A 19,675-nucleotide genomic window follows, 5' to 3' on the forward strand; every position below is an offset into this window, starting at 1 on the left:
CAAATATCACATGACAGGGGAACTCAACAACTGGTAAATTAGCAAAGGATGCAAAAGACGCCACAATGCTTAGTCCTTCCTTAGTGTTGCTTACAAAAGATCAAGTTGACATTTTGTCAGTCATTTTAGATAGGGAAAGTCTACTTTACTTTACTTTATAGCATTTGTATGGCACACCATAAACCCATAGGTGTGAGGGCGCAGACAGAAACATAGCAGAAAGGGGAGAAGGAGAGGCTGAACGATCTAATGTAAAGAGTAACCGCAAACCAGGGGCAGCTATTTGAAGAGTAAACATTTCTCTAGCCCAGATGCAAAATTTTTACAAGGTCCAAAAAGGAGCAAGGCATAGTAAGCAGCATCAAGGATTACATTCCACGTGTCCCAATCATTGTCCCAAACTGTGATGCATAAATAAAACGGCTAATTCCTATATAAATCGCGTGCATTTGGCTAATATTTGCAATATGTATGTAACAAGACAATGGTAAATATAGCAGCATTTAGTTACAATCTGCAATTAAAGTGCCAGGTGCAGTAGCCAGTGTGCAAAGTACAATGTGCAATCAGCAAGACAGTAGTCACTATCGCAGCAATAAATTAATATATGCATCTAAAGTGCAAAGTGCAATAGCTGGCATGCAAGGTGCAGAGTGCAGTCTACTCAAAGTATGCATAATAGCATAATCGATAGAAATATCACATTAGCTCCGCTGGAAGATATTGGGCCTCATTACGAGTATGGAGGGAGCCATTCCGCTAAAAGCGGCATGGCTACCCCCATACCGGTTACCAGGTCCGGGTCCTGCAAAAAGGGACTTACCCGGCCATTCTGAGCTTGGAGGGCCCGGTAATTCCCTTTCCCGGGACCCAGACATGGTACATCCCCATTCCCATTTGGGCCCCCATAGGGCTCAATGGGAATGGGGAGGAGGCTCACAAGGGGCCCGTCAACGACAATGACGGGCCCGTTGTTAGCATCCTGGACTGCTAGTGGGTCCCGCTAAGGACGCCTGGTCTCACCAGGCGTTTCTTAGCAGACCCGCAGCAGACCTCGTAATAGTGCAGCCCGTAATGAACAGTGCCGGTCCTTTACCCGCACCCTTCATTACGTGGCCGCCAGGGTCCTAATGAGGCCTATTGTATTAAATTCAAACAGCAGAATAAAAGCATAATACCAACCTTGGATTGCTATATGCTTCCAAAGTGCAAAGTACAATAGCTATTGTGCAACAAGCAATGTGCAATCAACAAGGAAATCAACATAATAGCAAAGACAAAATGCTACCTGCATCTAAGGTGCAAAGTGCAATAGGCAATCAGAAGGGTGAACAGCATAGTAGCAGCTTCAGGACTCAAATTACAAATAGCCGCCCTATAATTAAGGTGAGTTGGACTCCCATAGAAACCCCTCAAAATTCTATTGTTAATACCCTTTGATACGAGTAACGGATTTGACCGATTTTCAGATGTGATTAAGGACTTGCGGGCCCACCCAGACTGCAAGGTTTCGTAAGGATTCATCAAAACATAAAAATGTTATTAGGAAGACAAAAACATTGTTTTTTCCAAATATGCAGCCTACTTCCCATTCATTTTACTATAGACAAACAAGGTCAATTTTTGTCACAGCGCACAGCCCAAACCATTGGACGGATTTGGACCAGGTTCAAAACAACTATGACACAAAGCATTGACTCGCAATCCATGCATTGTTTGGGGTTAGTCTGTGTAGTAGTTATTTAAATATTTGACAGAGAAGGGAGTGTGCCCTTCACAAAAATAGATAAATGTATCTCAGGGATTTTCCCCAAACCGTTTGTTTTTGGAAATGAAACAGCCGCCATTTTGTTTTTCTCTCAATGCGAGAGATAACGTGGCAATAGCTGAGGATATGGGAAAATAAAACGCAGGAAAAAAGCTATTTGCAGGTAAAAAATAAAGGAGAAAATGACTCCTAAGGTTACTCTGACCCAGGAGTTATGTGATGCCCTCTCGCAATATTTTATCAATAAGATTGATATTATCTGACAAAACATCTCAATGACCATCACTGCCGCCCCTCTCACAGCTAGCAAACTTATCTATCCTGTGGCTTCCTCTCACCTTGCTATGAAGAGCTGGTCCACCTTTCCTAGGTTCAATGAAGAGATAGTCTTGGTGGCTATTCAAAATATGAAATCATGCTCCCCTTCCGACGTAATTCCTCTTCGAGTCATGAAGGAGATCTCACCAGACCTCTTTTTAGAGATCACAGCTGCTATTAATGACTTGTGTCAGTCCGGGCTGATTCCGCAGGAACTGAATGCAGCTGGCTTTATTCCCCTTCTAAAGAAGCCTTCCCTGGATCCTGCTGTCCTCTCTAATTTTCGTTCTATCTCTCTTCTCCCTCTTTTGTCTAAACTTCTCGAATCACTGGTGTCTCCCCTGCTCTCTACATTTCTTGAATCTTCCCAGCTCTTGGATTCTGCCCAGTTCTGAGCGTACTGGTCACCGTCCAGGATGATATGGCCAGGCTGGTCGATGCAGGTGGAGTGGGGGCCCTGATTTTGTTAGATCTATCAGCAGCATTTGACACGGTTGACCACTCCATTCTGTTGACCCAGCTTGTCCAGTTAAGCATATCACGTCAAGTACTGGCCTGGTTCACTTTGTTCCTGGCAGATCGGAATCAGACCCTCTCCATGCCCCCTTTTTTCTCAGCTCCTTGTCACCTTAGCTGTTGAATCCCACAAGGCTCCTCTATGTCTCCCATTCTATTTAACATCTATATTTTGGCCCTTGTATATTTGATCCGCTCCTTCGGCGTCAGATGCTACTCCGACGACACCCAAATCCTGATCAGATTAGATCTTGATTGGGATGAGGTGTCATCGTGCCTGCGGGAGTGTCTGGCAGCCGTGGGAGGGTGGATGAACTACAATTGGCTCAAATTGAATGGAGACAAAACAGAGGTGATGGTGGTGGGTTGCCCCCCTGATCCCGCCCTTTGGGTGTCCTCTTTCTAGCATTCATCTTTGGGTCCTCTTCCGGTTCCGGTGGATAAGGTTACTGGTACAGTTTATGCTGCTCATATTTCTCCTATGCTCCGAGCCCTCCATTGGCTTCCGGTGACCCAGCGGGCCGACTTTAAGGCTTTATGTATTGTTCACCGTGCTCTCCATGGCCAGGGCGCTGAATACCTCCAAGCTAAGTTCACTCGATATCTTCCCACCCGTAGTCTGCGTTCTGCTTCGACTAATCGGCTGGTGACCCCGACTTTTAAGCAGGTCCGGGTCGGTGATCGTGTGTTTTCCATAGCTGCGGCTACTCTGTGGAATGACCTTCCACTTGCAATCAAGAAAACCACTAACTATCTAGCCTTTAGGAAGGCCGTGAAGACTCATTTATTTTAGGCTGAGCTGGCTGTAGTTGTATTTATAGTCTCCCTCTCTTAGCGCCACGATACGACCGGGTGCTTTACAAGTAACGTTAACATAATATAACATAACATAACATAACAGGGTGGCTAGAGAGCACCAAGTGAAATTTGGGAGTTGGAGGGGGTCAAGGACTGAGTTTGCAACACAAAGCATTCTGTAGTCTCGTCTCAAAGCAAGCTGTGTCACAGAAACAGTGTGTGTTGTGTGATGAAAGGGAGAGGACAGGAGAGGTGAGGAGGCCATCTAGGGAGTGGGGTGAGCTAGCACAGATGAGGGGGAACTTGGTGAGGGTATGGGGGGCAGGAAAGCATTTTTTTCCTGGCTGTTTTGCTGATATTCAAGTCTATAAAGGGCTACGGATAGCCGAGGGTATGTGTAGTTCAGTACCCACGGTTACAGGTTTTTGTTTTTAAAGGTATTTTTACAGCTATAGAGATGTTGGGGTGAAAAGTGACATGATTGCCCTCCAGGTCTCCCATCCATGCAGTAACCAGGACAGACACTGCTTAGGTTCAAAGTGAGGAAGGGGCCAGCCTCCTCAGGCAATGGTGCCCAATAAATGAGCCAAAATTACAAGACCACTTAGAGAAATGGCCCCGAAATTTCCTTGCTTTGAAGCTAAGCAGGGTCAGTCCCACTTTGAAGCTAAGCAGGGTCAGTCCTGGTTACTGAGGGATGGGAGACCGAATGGGCATCCACATTATTTATTTTGTTTAAACCATGATACTGTCAGTCCTTGAAAGTTTTGCACTCAGAGACAATTTTCTTGCGTTTTCATGAATTGCATTTTGGTATTTATAGTCTCACAGTCGAGATGGGGAGACTAATACCACAACTGTACACTGTTTGCATACCATAGTTCTATAAGGATTTATATATTTCAGTGACACTGTGGTATGTGTATTTTTCATGGGGTGAGAAGGGGAAATAAGAGGTGCAAGTAAGTCATGAGTAATTGCCCACAATGTGACAAGAATGTTTGCAATCCTGGACACTGGTGCAGTTATTTTCCCCTGATTCTGGCTGCTTTTCAGGGCACCAGTAAAGGGCATATGCGGGCGAACAGCCTAATTCTTTTTTCAGAGGGCATACGCAACCCATTGTGTTTTTTTGAAATTGGATTTAGGATTCTGCCACGGCTGACTTCACGTAAAGATACACGAAAGACTTACAACACGTTAGCCTGCTCCTCCAAGTTACGTGCAGCTTCAGTTCCCAATAGTAAGTTATTTTGTGTTATTAAACATATTGTGCATAGAACAGCAACACGCATTCACTCATTCAGACAGTGCTGGGGGTTACCATGGAGATGCTGGCAACCGATGCACAAGCATACACGGCTGCGTCGCTCCCTACTTGTCAGGTGATCCTTTTATAAATACCTCCCACCTTTTTGAACACTGGTTCTAAATTTGTATTCTGTAGCATTTGGTTAAGTTTTTACAGTTTCTGATTTCTTGTTTCTCGACCCTTGCCTGTCTACTGGATCACGTGCTTCTTACTCCCTGCCTGATTAGTTATTGGAGCTTCTGTCCTTTTGGTATCCCTTGACCTTGGAACGGCTTACGGATTGCATTTCGTTTTGACTGCTTAGACTAATTGGAACACTCTGACCTCGATACGCTTCACTGAACTCTCTGCCTCACGGATGTGTGTACTTCTGCCTTGAACATTCTTACCTCTGAAAGTTTCACAGACATTTATTTGGCTAAGGAATTTTCTTTTGGAACTCTTTGGATATTGCTTTCTTTGACTTTGCTACGTGCTTGGACTAGAGACTGTCGTACCAAAGCACTGGAATTGTCGTGTGCGTCCTTCTGCCGGCGGTGGTAGGTTTTGTTATTTTCTGTCGTGGATTTTGGATTTCCTTGGCTTCTGCATTTTCATCACGTATACTACGGACTTCCACACCTTCCAAGAACTCTTGTTGGTAAGATTGTTAATATTATCCCTTATACTTTACTGTCCAGATATTGTTTGGTGTCTTGTTACTTGCTATATATACTCCTTATGACGGTATGTCATTTATCAACAGGATTACGCCCCTGATGTTGTTTTGACTTATCAAGAACAAATCCTGTATACAAAAGACACACAAGTGAGTTTTCTGGACTCAAATATTAAGTCAAGACTCACTGGGCGTGTGTCCATCTTTCAGGCAATAGACCTCTCAACTGGTTCTTTTGTACTATTGAGAGTTACATCGTCAGGAAGAATTCCTCACCTACACGACATGCTCAACTGTCTACAGACTAATCCCTCAGAGGTGTCTGTGGGGTATTCTGACAGTTGGCAAGCCTGCTCAAGTATTTGGATACCAGGAACCTACTCAGGTTGTCATGTTCCCACTGCTGAAGCTTACCCGCAAGACCACAAGCACTTGTTTCTTGTTGGGATTTTGTATTCCATGGAATATTTCACTACAGATTGCTGGGTTTAAAAGGTGACCACCTTTTATATTTTGCCAGCATATTTAATGGAAGATTTCCTCTCTCAGTTTATTTTTCTGGTGTTCATTGTTTTTTTATTAAGCCCTATGCTATTTTGTATTGTGCACTTTCATCTAAGGAGTAGGTCTATTTAAGTACATTTGTACATTTCACCTTAGGATATATGTTCACTCAATGTGCATATATTCATGGGTGCCAGCTTTTGATGTTCACTATGGGGAAAAAGCACCTGGGCATATGTTATTCGTGCAGCTTCTCATTTCTTTCCCTTTTATGTGCGGCCTAAATGTGGTTAGTTGGGGTTGTGCGATGTATCACAACAGTCACCACGAGACCGGACAGAAAACAATGAGCTTGTAGCACACTGCTTAACCAAAGTGTGTGATCCTCTGCAAATAATTTAATTTCACAGGACATTAACTAAACACAGTGTGAGTTCTCAAAGCCTGCAATCTTTTATACATAACAATACCGCTGTCAAAACAGGAGCAAATCAGTTTGTGATTGATGAACATCTTTGAGCAATGGGTTGCAAGTGTTTTAAAATATAGAGTGGCCGTGCCCACCGGCCTTGGCCAAAGGCCATGGCTAGTGGTTTGGTAGTGTTCGGCTGTGCCCACCAGCCATGGCTAAAGGCCATGGCTAGTGGTCTGGTAGCATTTTAAAATGGACAATGTGCACGGTTCATAGCTGTGCCCACTGACCATGGGCAAAGACCATGCTAGTGGTCTGGTGGAAGCGCTCTAAAATTCTATGGAATAAAAAAAAACTTGAAATTCAAGGAAACACCTTTAGCTGCAGGGACGTTAAGGTGAGAACTTAACACAACAAAACCCCTGAAATTCAACTAAAGCCACCTTAACTGTGTGCCCCCTGTTGCACAGTCTATGGCCACAATGATGACATCACTAATTGCATGTTGTATGAGAACACTGAAGACATTACATATCACATCACTGATGGCATCATTGGTGACACTTATTACATGGTATACAATTGATTACATCAATAATGGAATTAGACAAAACATCATTTATACATTTGCGCATATAAACTTTGATTACATTAATAACATTTTAGGCCATGGTCTTGGCCATGACAAAGACTGGTCACTGGCCAGCACCAAAGCCCATCGCTAGTGGTCGGTTAGTGTTCACAAATACCAGTGTGCATTGTTAAAAGCCATGCCTAGTAGCCCATCACTGTTTTTAAATACACAGTGGGCAATGTTGAAAGCTGTAGTCCATGGCCATGGCTAAAGGCCATAGCTAGTGCCCATTGGAATGTTAGAATATACAGTCGGCACAGCCTAAGGCTGTGGCCACTGGCTAGTATTGTGTGGAAGACCATGGCTAGTGGCTGGTTCGTGTATATAATATACAGTGGGCACGGCCGAAGGCCATCGCTTAATGCATTTTATTGTTTTATAATGTACAGTGGACATGGGTAAAAGATGTACAAACTGATTAAGGCCAAAGGCCATGGCTATTGGCCCCTTTATATGTTAGAATATATAGTGGGCGCATTCAAAGAATGAGGCCACTGGCCGGTATTGTGCTAAAGTCCATTGCTAGTGGCAGTTCAGTGTATATAATATACAGTAGACACAATTGAAAGATGTATCCACCGGTTAAGGCCAACATCTATGGTTGGTAACTTGCTAGTGATCTAAAATATTCAGTGTACATGCGTGAAGGTTATGACCACTGTCCATAACTGAAGGACATGACTAGTACCTATACATACGTTAAAATATATTTGGCGATGCACACTGACCATGACTGAAGGCCATGCTTAATGACAGTTACTGTTGTAATGTAATTAATGATGCCATCATTGATGTGATATGTGATGTCATAGGCTGTGCATCAGGGGGGGCAAAGTTAAGGTGGTTTTAGCTGAATTTCTGAGGTTTTGTTGTGTTAAGTTCTCACCTTAACGTCCCTGTAACTAACGTTTTTTCCATGAATATATATTACAGGGCCTGTGGTAGCAGCTCAGTAGTTGTTCAACCCACAGGAAAATCACTTTTTAGGTGGCTTATAACTTCGCACCCCCTGGACAAATACTCACGAAACATTGCAGAAACAGTGTATGGACCCATCAGATTGATTCTGCAAGGTTTTGTTAAGGGGAGGCAAAGTTAAAGGGGGGTTCCAAAATGTGTGGTTTTTCAAATAGACAAAATCGAAAAAAAAAACATTGCTCATGCCTACGGGCCAAACTGCTGGATGCCTTTTCAGCAAATGTGCAGCAGAAGTGGTGGCTTGGTCCCGAAAGCGTACTTTTGTACATTTGGTGTAAATCCTCCAGTAGTTTTTTTTTTTAAATGACCAAAGAATTAGTGATATCTGGGTTCGGTCCGCGACTCACTTCCCTGTAAACACTACCTCTTTTATAGACTTTTTATCAAAATTAATGTCATATGTGATGTCATCGGTGATGTCATCATTGACATTTTTTATGTCATCTATGATGTCCTGGGTGTTAGTCTTAGCAGTGCACATTTTGGATAAGATTTGTTAATAAATGGAAATGTTATTAAGAATGCAAGCGCGACCAACAACCAAGAGCCAATGTACAACAGCTTAGGTGCTCCACACCAACAACCCAATCAGCTCATTCTCAAAGCTCATATTATACAATATTACTGCACTGGTGGTGTAGAGGAGCAGGTGGATGCCTCTTCTCTAGTCCCTGCTCCTTCACCACCATCCTATTGGAGTTGAAGATCAAGAGCTTCTATTAGGAATTCATGTACAAGTATATGTGACATGACCATACCTCGTCGATTGTATGAAAGACGATATGCACTCAGAAAGCCATTCAGAAGATACCCTCACGTTGTAGCAAAGGAAGGAAGTTACCAAGAAGGATGTCCTTTACCGAAGTGTCAAGATGCGGCTATGGGACTCATGTATAAACTCTAAACAAAAGTTTGACGACAGTAATAAGATGTCATGAAGAAGATATATAAGCCTAAGCCAAAACAATATGAAAATACTTAAGACTGACGATGTGACAGAAACACTAAGAGAAATATGTACCAAAAGATGAAATCATCGTGAAAATAAGACGATGAAGTTACTTACTGACCAATAACTGTAAATATGTTGTAACGCAAAGGTATAAGAACCATATAGAAGCTTGATAAAAAGAGGTATATAGATAACTTTTAGGACAGTCATTGGAAGAAATTGGACGACAGCCCGTGTTAAAGAATCAACGCTGCTACCTCAAAATACAAGCCTAGGATTGCAAATTGAATAACTGATGAAGAAGCTGGTTTTTTTTTGCATAATGGGGGTGTACGTTGGACTGAAGTCAAGGAGGCTATTTCAAGAGATATCTGCATGGCACAAAGGGAGTAAAATAAACAAACCATATCCGTGAGACATATTTCTGCTAAGATTAGGAGGGCAAGGACATTTTCTGATGCCAAGTATTGAACAATCACGAAGGCAAAAGCCTATGTGGGGTGGAGTGAGCAAGTCTCCAAATGCCAGAACGGGTAATGACACCCTGCTTAATACATTCAAATAGCAGTAATTGAGAGTTTGAAATGGACAAAATCGTGGTCTCCTAAAACGTGATGAAGAACTCAAAACAAAGGCTATTCATTAGAGCTTCGAGTTAAGATAGTGTTATTCTCACACTCCCTCGAATGTCCCAGAACAGGGAGAAGACAATGAGGTCAACTACAAAAAGAAGACCGTGGATAAGGATCAGGTCGATGACATATGATCGACTAATTGGAAAAACAGAAAACAAGTGGACGCAGCTTCAACACCTTGGTTTCGTTCTGTTCACGTGCTGCTAAGGAGACGAAGGTCCAAAGTTGGATAGGGTTGCTAACCAATCAATAGGTCTGCCACACACTTTCAGATACAATGGGCCTCATTATAAGTTTGCCGGTCCGGGAATTATGGTAACGGTAAGCATGCCTGTACCGTAGTTCCCGGACCGGCAAACTACGAGTTGTGCTGACAGGTGCCTTTCTGCCCGCCAGGTCGGACCTTGCGGGCACAAAGGCACCCGCGAGCACAGCAAAACAAACGGTGCCGGTGCATCCGACTTCCCCATTCCCATTCAGCCTATGGGGCCGAGTGGGAATGGGGAGCATCTTTTTTCAGGCGCCCGCAAATAGACAATTACCGGGTTCTGCAGGGCCGTAATGACCCGGCAATTGCCCATTTGCGGGCGCCAGAAAAAATTGCAAGCTTGCCGGCAGCCTGCCGGTTTTACTGGCAAGGCTACCGCCAAACTTGTAATGAGGCCCAATGTTGCAGTTATTAGCCTGCTGCCATATCCTCTGCTATAATCAGTAAGTGAGTTACGTAGAAATAGCTCAGGGCGTGTCCTACAGACAAAGGGCAGCCAATGAGATGTTAACCCTTATTTAATTCTATAAGTAGACATGTTCCTCTAATCCAATCCCTCCCAGCGTTAGGTTTTTATGAAATGCCACGTAGGATGATGTCATAAATGACGTATGTGAAAGTATATAAACTCTGTGCACGCAACATTATGTGTGAACATTGGGCATCTGCTCTGATAGCTCTCATATCGCCCTGCCTTCATTCATTGAGATGAAAGCAGTATTTTACACCTTTGGTCTATGGAGTTATTTGGTCTGTGATAATTATTGGTAATTCCATCTAGCACAAAGAAGACACTTCACGGTGCACAGTGGCATGCAACATTACTGCACTGGTAGCATGCAAAATTGCTGCACTGGTGGCATGCGTTATTAGTGCACTGGTGGAAAATATGTTCAACTAAGCAACAGGAACGAATTTCTTACTGGAGCACATTTGCATTAAATGAAGTGTGTGAATGTAGGCTGTATATATGAATGCATAATTTGTTAACTGAATAATGTATGATTTCTGTTACATGCAAATCGTGATAATACATGCCTTCTCTCTATTGAATATGGGATGGGGAAATAAGCATATTTCTGAAGCTGATCTAATGCTGTCCATCCCCGCACTGCACGTGCTGCTGTCTCGCGCCGATCTTTGGCATTGCTTCCTGCTGAGAAGATGGCGTTTGGAGCGGTCTGGCGCCTTTGAAGTGGGGATACATGAAATGTTATCAGGCTTTCCTCAGAGGGGGCTACTCATGATTACTTTCAGGGGTGTTTCCTGATTGTGCTCACAGTCAGGGGCTGCGTAGTTCAATAGGACCTCCTACTCCCACGGGGCTTCTCGGACTGACACGGAGTGAACCTCTTGAAGGGCGTCTGATAAGTGAATGGCGCTGACTCACCTCTGGCATGTGACTGACTTTACTGCTTGACAGGTGTCGGGTGACTGAGCTGGATATCCTAAATGTGCCTGCATACCTGGACCGGCTCCTATGAATGAGTGGGAATGTTGTGTATGTAGCGTATTCCTGGACCGGCTCTTAAGCATCAGTGGGAATGTTGTGTATGTAGCGTATTCCTGGACCGGCTCTTAAGCATGAGTGGGAATGTTGTGTATGTAGCGTATTCCTGGACCGGCTCTTAAGCATGAGTGGGAATGTTGTGTATGTAGCGTATTCCTGGACCGGCTCTTATGCATGAGTGGGAATGTTGTGTATGTAGCGTATTCCTGGACCGGCTCTTAAGCATGAGTGGGAATGTTGTGTATGTAGCGTATTCCTGGACCTGCTCTTAAGCATGAGTGGGAATGTTGTGTATGTAGCGTATTCCTGGACCGGCTCCTTTGAATGAGTGGGAATGTTGTGTATGTAGCGTATTCCTGGCCCTGCCCTTATGAATGAGTGGGAATGTTGCATATGCAGCTGTATTCCTTGACCCGCTCTTAGGAATGAGTGGGAATGTGTATATAGGTTTATGCCTGGACCCGCTCCTATGAATGAGTGTATATAAGTTTATGCCTCGAAGCACTCTTATGAATGAGTGGGAATGTTGTGTATGTGGCGATATTCCTGGCCCTGCCCTTATGAATGAGTGGGAATGTTGCATATGCAGCTGTATTCCTGGACCCGCTCTTAGGAATGAGTGGGAATGTGTATATAGGTTTATGCCTGGACCCGCTCCTATGAATGAGTGTATATAAGTTTATGCCTCAAAGCACTCTTATGAATGAGTGGGAATGTTGTGTATGTGGCGATATTTCAGCACCCGCTGTTATGAATAAGTGGGAATGTTGCATATGTACCTGTATGCCTGGACCCGCTCTTAAGTATGATTGAGAATGTTGCGTATACAGCTGTATTTCTGTACCCGAACTTATGAATGAGTCGGAATTTTGTTTATGTAGCGGTATTCTTGGACCCGCTCTTATTAATTAGCGGGAATGTTGCGTATGCAGATGTATTCCTGTAACCGCTCTTATAAATGAGTGGGAATGTTGTGTATGTGGCTGTATGCCTGGACTTGTTCTTATGATTTACTGGGGATGTTTTGTTTATAGGTTTATGCCTGGACCCGTTCTTATGAATGAGTGGGAATGTTATATCTATAGATTTATGCATGGATCCGCTCTTATGAATAAGTGGGAATGTTATATATATATATATAGATTTATGCATGGATCCGCTCTTATGAATGAGTGGGAATGCAGTGTATTTAGCGATATTCCTGGCCCTGCTCTTATGAATGAGTGGGAATGTTGTGTATATATGTTTATGCCTGGACCCTCTCTTATGAATGAGTGGGAATGTTGTGTATATAGATTTATGCATGGATCCGCTCTTATGAATGAGTGGGAATGTTATATATATATAGATTTATGCATGGATCCGCTCTTATGAATAAGTGGGAATGTTATATATATAGATTTATGCATGGATCCGCTCTTATGAATAAGTGGGAATGTTATATATATAGATTTATGCATGGATCCGCTCTTATGAATGAGTGGGAATGTTATATATATAGATTTATCCATGGATCCGCTCTTATGAATAAGTGGGAATGTTATATATATAGATTTATGCATGGATCCGCTCTTATGAATAAGTGGGAATGTTATATATATAGATTTATGCATGGATCCGCTCTTATGAATGAGTGGGAATGTTATATATATAGATTTATGCATGGATCCACTCTTATGAATGAGTGGGAATGCTGTGTATTTCGCGATATTCCTGGCCCTGCTCTTATGAATGAGTGGGAATGTTGTGTATATATGTTTATGCCTGGACCCTCTCTTATGAATGAGTGGGAATGTTGTGTATGTAGCTGTATGCCTGGACCCGTTCTTATGAATGAGTGGGAATGTTATATATATAGATTTATGCATGGATCCGCTCTTATGAATGAGTGGGAATGTTATATATATAGATTTATGCATGGATCCGCTCTTATGAATGAGTGGGAATGTTATATATATAGATTTATGCATGGATCCGCTCTTATGAATGAGTGGGAATGTTATATATATAGATTTATGCATGGACCCTCTCATATGAATGAGTGGGAATGTTGTGTATATAGATTTATGCATGGATCCGCTCTTATGAATGAGTGGGAATGTTGTGTATGTAGCTGTATGCCTGGACCCGTTCTTATGAATAAGTGGGAATGTTATATATATATATATTTATGCATGGATCCGCTCTTATGAATGAGTGGGAATGTTATATATATAGATTTATGCATGGATCCGCTCTTATGAATGAGTGGGAATGTTGTGTATATATGTTTATGCCTGGACCCTCTCTTATGAATGAGTGGGAATGTTGTGTATATAGATTTATGCATGGATCCGCTCTTATGAATGAGTGGGAATGTTATATATATAGATTTATGCATGGATCCGCTCTTATGAATGAGTGGGAATGTTATATATATAGATTTATGCATGGATCCGCTCTTATGAATGAGTGGGAATGTTATATATATAGATTTATGCATGGATCCGCTCTTATGAATGAGTGGGAATGTTATATATATAGATTTATGCATGGATCCGCTCTTATGAATGAGTGGGAATGTTATATATATATAGATTTATGCATGGATCCGCTCTTATGAATGAGTGGGAATGTTATATATATAGATTTATGCATGGATCCGCTCTTATGAATAAGTGGGAATGTTATATATATAGATTTATGCATGGATCCGCTCTTATGAATGAGTGGGAATGTTATATATATATAGATTTATGCATGGATCCGCTCTTATGAATGAGTGGGAATGTTATATATATATAAATAGATTTATGCATGGATCCGCTCTTATGAATGAGTGGGAATGTTATATATATAGATTTATGCATGGATCCGCTCTTATGAATGAGTGGGAATGTTATATATATAGATTTATGCATGGATCCGCTCTTATGAATAAGTGGGAATGTTATATATATAGATTTATGCATGGATCCGCTCTTATGAATGAGTGGGAATGTTGTGTATATATGTTTATGCCTGGACCCTCTCTTATGAATGAGTGGGAATGTTGTGTATATAGATTTATGCATGGATCCGCTCTTATGAATGAGTGGGAATGTTGTGTATGTAGCTGTATGCCTGGACCCGTTCTTATGAATAAGTGGGAATGTTATATATATAGATTTATGCATGGATCCGCTCTTATGAATGAGTGGGAATGCTGTGTATGTAGCGATATTCCTGGCCCTGCTCTTATGAATGAGTGGGAATGTTGTGTATATATGTTTATGCCTGGACCCTCTCTTATGAATGAGTGGGAATGTTGTGTATGTAGCTGTATGCCTGGACCCGTTCTTATGAATGAGTGGGAATGTTATATATATAGATTTATGCATGGATCCGCTCTTATGAATGAGTGGGAATGTTATATATATAGATTTATGCATGGATCCGCTCTTATGAATGAGTGGGAATGTTATATATATAGATTTATGCATGGATCCGCTCTTATGAATGAGTGGGAATGTTATATATATAGATTTATGCATGGATCCGCTCTTATGAATGAGTGGGAATGTTATATATATAGATTTATGCATGGATCCGCTCTTATGAATGAGTGGGAATGTTATATATATAGATTTATGCATGGATCCGCTCTTATGAATAAGTGGGAATGTTATATATATAGATTTATGCATGGATCCGCTCTTATGAATGAGTGGGAATGTTATATATATATAGATTTATGCATGGATCCGCTCTTATGAATGAGTGGGAATGTTATATATATATAAATAGATTTATGCATGGATCCGCTCTTATGAATGAGTGGGAATGTTATATATATAGATTTATGCATGGATCTGCTCTTATGAATGAGTGGGAATGTTATATATATAGATTTATGCATGGATCCGCTCTTATGAATAAGTGGGAATGTTATATATATAGATTTATGCATGGATCCGCTCTTATGAATGAGTGGGAATGTTGTGTATATATGTTTATGCCTGGACCCTCTCTTATGAATGAGTGGGAATGTTGTGTATATAGATTTATGCATGGATCCGCTCTTATGAATGAGTGGGAATGTTGTGTATGTAGCTGTATGCCTGGACCCGTTCTTATGAATAAGTGGGAATGTTATATATATAGATTTATGCATGGATCCGCTCTTATGAATGAGTGGGAATGCTGTGTATGTAGCGATATTCCTGGCCCTGCTCTTATGAATGAGTGGGAATGTTGTGTATATATGTTTATGCCTGGACCCTCTCTTATGAATGAGTGGGAATGTTGTGTATGTAGCTGTATGCCTGGACCCGTTCTTATGAATGAGTGGGAATGTTATATATATAGATTTATGCATGGATCCGCTCTTATGAATAAGTGGGAATGTTATATATATATAGATTTATGCATGGATCCGCTCTTATGAATGAGTGGGAATGTTGTGTATGTAGCTGTATGCCTGGACCCGTTCTTATGAATAAGTGGGAATGTTATATATATAGATTTATGCATGGATCCGCTCTTATGAATGAGTGGGAATGTTGTGTATGTAGCTGTATGCCTGGACCCGTTCTTATGAATGAGTGGGAATGTTATATATATAGATTTATGCATGGATCCGCTCTTATGAATGAGTGGGAATGTTATATATATAGATTTATGCATGGATCCGCTCTTATGAATAAGTGGGAATGTTATGTATATAGATTTATGCATGGATCCGCTCTTATGAATGAGTGGGAATGCTGTGTATTTAGCGATATTCCTGGCCCTGCTCTTATGAATGAGTGGGAATGTTGTGTATATATGTTTATGCCTGGACCCTCTCTTATGAATGAGTGGGAATGTTGTGTATGTAGCTGTATGCCTGGACCGGTTCTTAGGAATAAGTGGGAATGTTATATATATAGATTTATGCATGGATCCGCTCTTATGAATAAGTGGGAATGTTATATATATAGATTTATGCATGGATCCGCTCTTATGAATGAGTGGGAATGCTGTGTATTTAGCGATATTCCTGGCCCTGCTCTTATGAATGAGAGGGAATGTTGTGTATATATGTTTATGCCTGGACCCTCTCTTATGAATGAGTGGGAATGTTGTGTATGTAGCTGTATGCCTGGACCCGTTCTTATGAATAAGTGGGAATGTTATATATATAGATTTATGCATGGATCCGCTCTTATGAATGAGTGGGAATGCTGTGTATGTAGCGATATTCCTGGCCCTGCTCTTATGAATGAGTGGGAATGTTGTGTATATATGTTTATGCCTGGACCCTCTCTTATGAATGAGTGGGAATGTTGTGTATGTAGCTGTATGCCTGGACCCGTTCTTATGAATGAGTGGGAATGTTATATATATAGATTTATGCATGGATCCGCTCTTATGAATAAGTGGGAATGTTATATATATAGATTTATGCATGGATCCGCTCTTATGAATAAGTGGGAATGTTATATATATAGATTTATGCATGGATCCGCTCTTATGAATAAGTGGGAATGTTATATATATATATAGATTTATGCATGGATCCGCTCTTATGAATGAGTGGGAATGTTATATATATAGATTTATGCCTGGATCCGCTCTTATGAATGAGTGGGAATGTTATATATATAGATTTATGCATGGATCCGCTCTTATGAATGAGTGGGAATGTTATATATATAGATTTATGCATGGATCCGCTCTTATGAATAAGTGGGAATGTTATATATATAGATTTATGCATGGATCCGCTCTTATGAATAAGTGGGAATGTTATATATATAGATTTATGCATGGATCCGCTCTTATGAATGAGTGGGAATGTTATATATATAGATTTATGCATGGATCCGCTCTTATGAATAAGTGGGAATGTTATATATATAGATTTATGCATGGATCCGCTCTTATGAATGAGTGGGAATGCTGTGTATTTAGCGATATTCCTGGCCCTGCTCTTATGAATGAGTGGGAATGTTGTGTATATATGTTTATGCCTGGACCCTCTCTTATGAATGAGTGGGAATGTTGTGTATGTAGCTGTATGCCTGGACCCGTTCTTATGAATAAGTGGGAATGTTATATATATAGATTTATGCATGGATCCGCTCTTATGAATGAGTGGGAATGCTGTGTATTTAGCGATATTCCTGGCCCTGCTCTTATGAATGAGTGTGAATGTTGTGTATATATGTTTATGCCTGGACCCTCTCTTATGAATGAGTGGGAATGTTGTGTATGTAGCTGTATGCCTGGACCGGTTCTTAGGAATAAGTGGGAATGTTATATATATAGATTTATGCATGGATCCGCTCTTATGAATAAGTGGGAATGTTATATATATAGATTTATGCATGGATCCGCTCTTATGAATGAGTGGGAATGCTGTGTATTTAGCGATATTCCTGGCCCTGCTCTTATGAATGAGTGGGAATGTTGTGTATATATGTTTATGCCTGGACCCTCTCTTATGAATGAGTGGGAATGTTGTGTATGTAGCTGTATGCCTGGACCCGTTCTTATGAATAAGTGGGAATGTTATATATATAGATTTATGCATGGATCCGCTCTTATGAATAAGTGGGAATGTTATATATATAGATTTATGCATGGATCCGCTCTTATGAATAAGTGGGAATGTTATATATATAGATTTATGCATGGATCCGCTCTTATGAATAAGTGGGAATGTTATATATATATATAGATTTATGCATGGATCCGCTCTTATGAATGAGTGGGAATGTTATATATATAGATTTATGCCTGGATCCGCTCTAATGAATGAGTGGGAATGTTATATATATAGATTTATGCATGGATCCGCTCTTATGAATAAGTGGGAATGTTATATATATAGATTTATGCATGGATCCGCTCTTATGAATAAGTGGGAATGTTATATATATAGATTTATGCATGGATCCGCTCTTATGAATGAGTGGGAATGTTATATATATAGATTTATGCATGGATCCGCTCTTATGAATAAGTGGGAATGTTATATATATAGATTTATGCATGGATCCGCTCTTATGAATGAGTGGGAATGCTGTGTATTTAGCGATATTCCTGGCCCTGCTCTTATGAATGAGTGGGAATGTTGTGTATATATGTTTATGCCTGGACCCTCTCTTATGAATGAGTGGGAATGTTGTGTATGTAGCTGTATGCCTGAACCCGTTCTTATGAATAAGTGGGAATGTTATATATATAGATTTATGCATGGATCCGCTCTTATGAATGAGTGGGAATGTTATATATATATATATAGATTTATGCATGGATCCGCTCTTATGAATGAGTGGGAATGTTATATATATATATAGATTTATGCATGGATCCGCTCTTATGAATGAGTGGGAATGTTATATATATAGATTTATGCATGGATCCGCTCTTATGAATAAGTGGGAATGTTATATATATAGATTTATGCATGGATCCGCTCTTATGAATGAGTGGGAATGCTGTGTATTTAGCGATATTCCTGGCCCTGCTCTTATGAATGAGTGGGAATGTTGTTTATATATGTTTATGCCTGGACCCTCTCTTATGAATGAGTGGGAATGTTGTGTATGTAGCTGTATGCCTGGACCCGTTCTTATGAATAAGTGGGAATGTTATATATATAGATTTATGCATGGATCCGCTCTTATGAATGAGTGGGAATGCTGTGTATTTAGCGATATTCCTGGCCCTGCTCTTATGAATGAGTGGGAATGTTGTTTATATATGTTTATGCCTGGACCCTCTCTTATGAATGAGTGGGAATGTTGTGTATGTAGCTGTATGCCTGGACCCTCTCTTATGAATAAGTGGGAATGTTATATATATAGATTTATGCATGGATCCGCTCTTATGAATGAGTGGGAATGTTATATATATAGATTTATGCATGGATCCGCTCTTATGAATGAGTGGGAATGTTATATATATAGACTTATGCATGGATCCGCTCTTATGAATGAGTGGGAATGTTATATATATATATATAGATTTATGCATGGATCCGCTCTTATGAATGAGTGGGAATGTTATATATATAGATTTATGCATGGATCCGCTCTTATGAATAAGTGGGAATGTTATATATATATATAGATTTATGCATGGATCCGCTCTTATGAATGAGTGGGAATGCTGTGTATGTAGCGATATTCCTGGCCCTGCTCTTATGAATGAGTGGGAATGTTGTGTATATATGTTTATGCCTGGACCCTCTCTTATGAATGAGTGGGAATGTTGTGTATGTAGCTGTATGCCTGAACCCGTTCTTATGAATAAGTGGGAATGTTATATATATAGATTTATGCATGGATCCGCTCTTATGAATGAGTGGGAATGTTATATATATATATAGATTTATGCATGGATCCGCTCTTATGAATGAGTGGGAATGTTATATATATATATATAGATTTATGCATGGATCCG

General features: G+C 40.8%; 1 long non-coding RNA gene across 1 annotated transcript in view; it reads left to right on the forward strand.

The window, feature by feature from the left end:
• The first annotated feature begins 4,864 nt into the window (after window positions 1-4,864).
• The window catches only part of LOC138493382 (uncharacterized), a 178,526-nt gene continuing 163,715 nt past the window's right edge, over window positions 4,865-19,675 (forward strand). Inside the window, exon 1 of the long non-coding RNA XR_011276411.1 lies at window positions 4,865-5,352. This is a non-coding gene — a long non-coding RNA (uncharacterized lncRNA). The remainder of the gene's footprint in view (window positions 5,353-19,675) is intronic.

Source organism: Ambystoma mexicanum, chromosome 10, assembly GCF_040938575.1.
Source record: "Ambystoma mexicanum isolate Mex_15411 chromosome 10, UKY_AmexF1_1, whole genome shotgun sequence".
In the NCBI taxonomy this organism is placed as follows: domain Eukaryota; kingdom Metazoa; phylum Chordata; class Amphibia; order Caudata; family Ambystomatidae; genus Ambystoma; species Ambystoma mexicanum.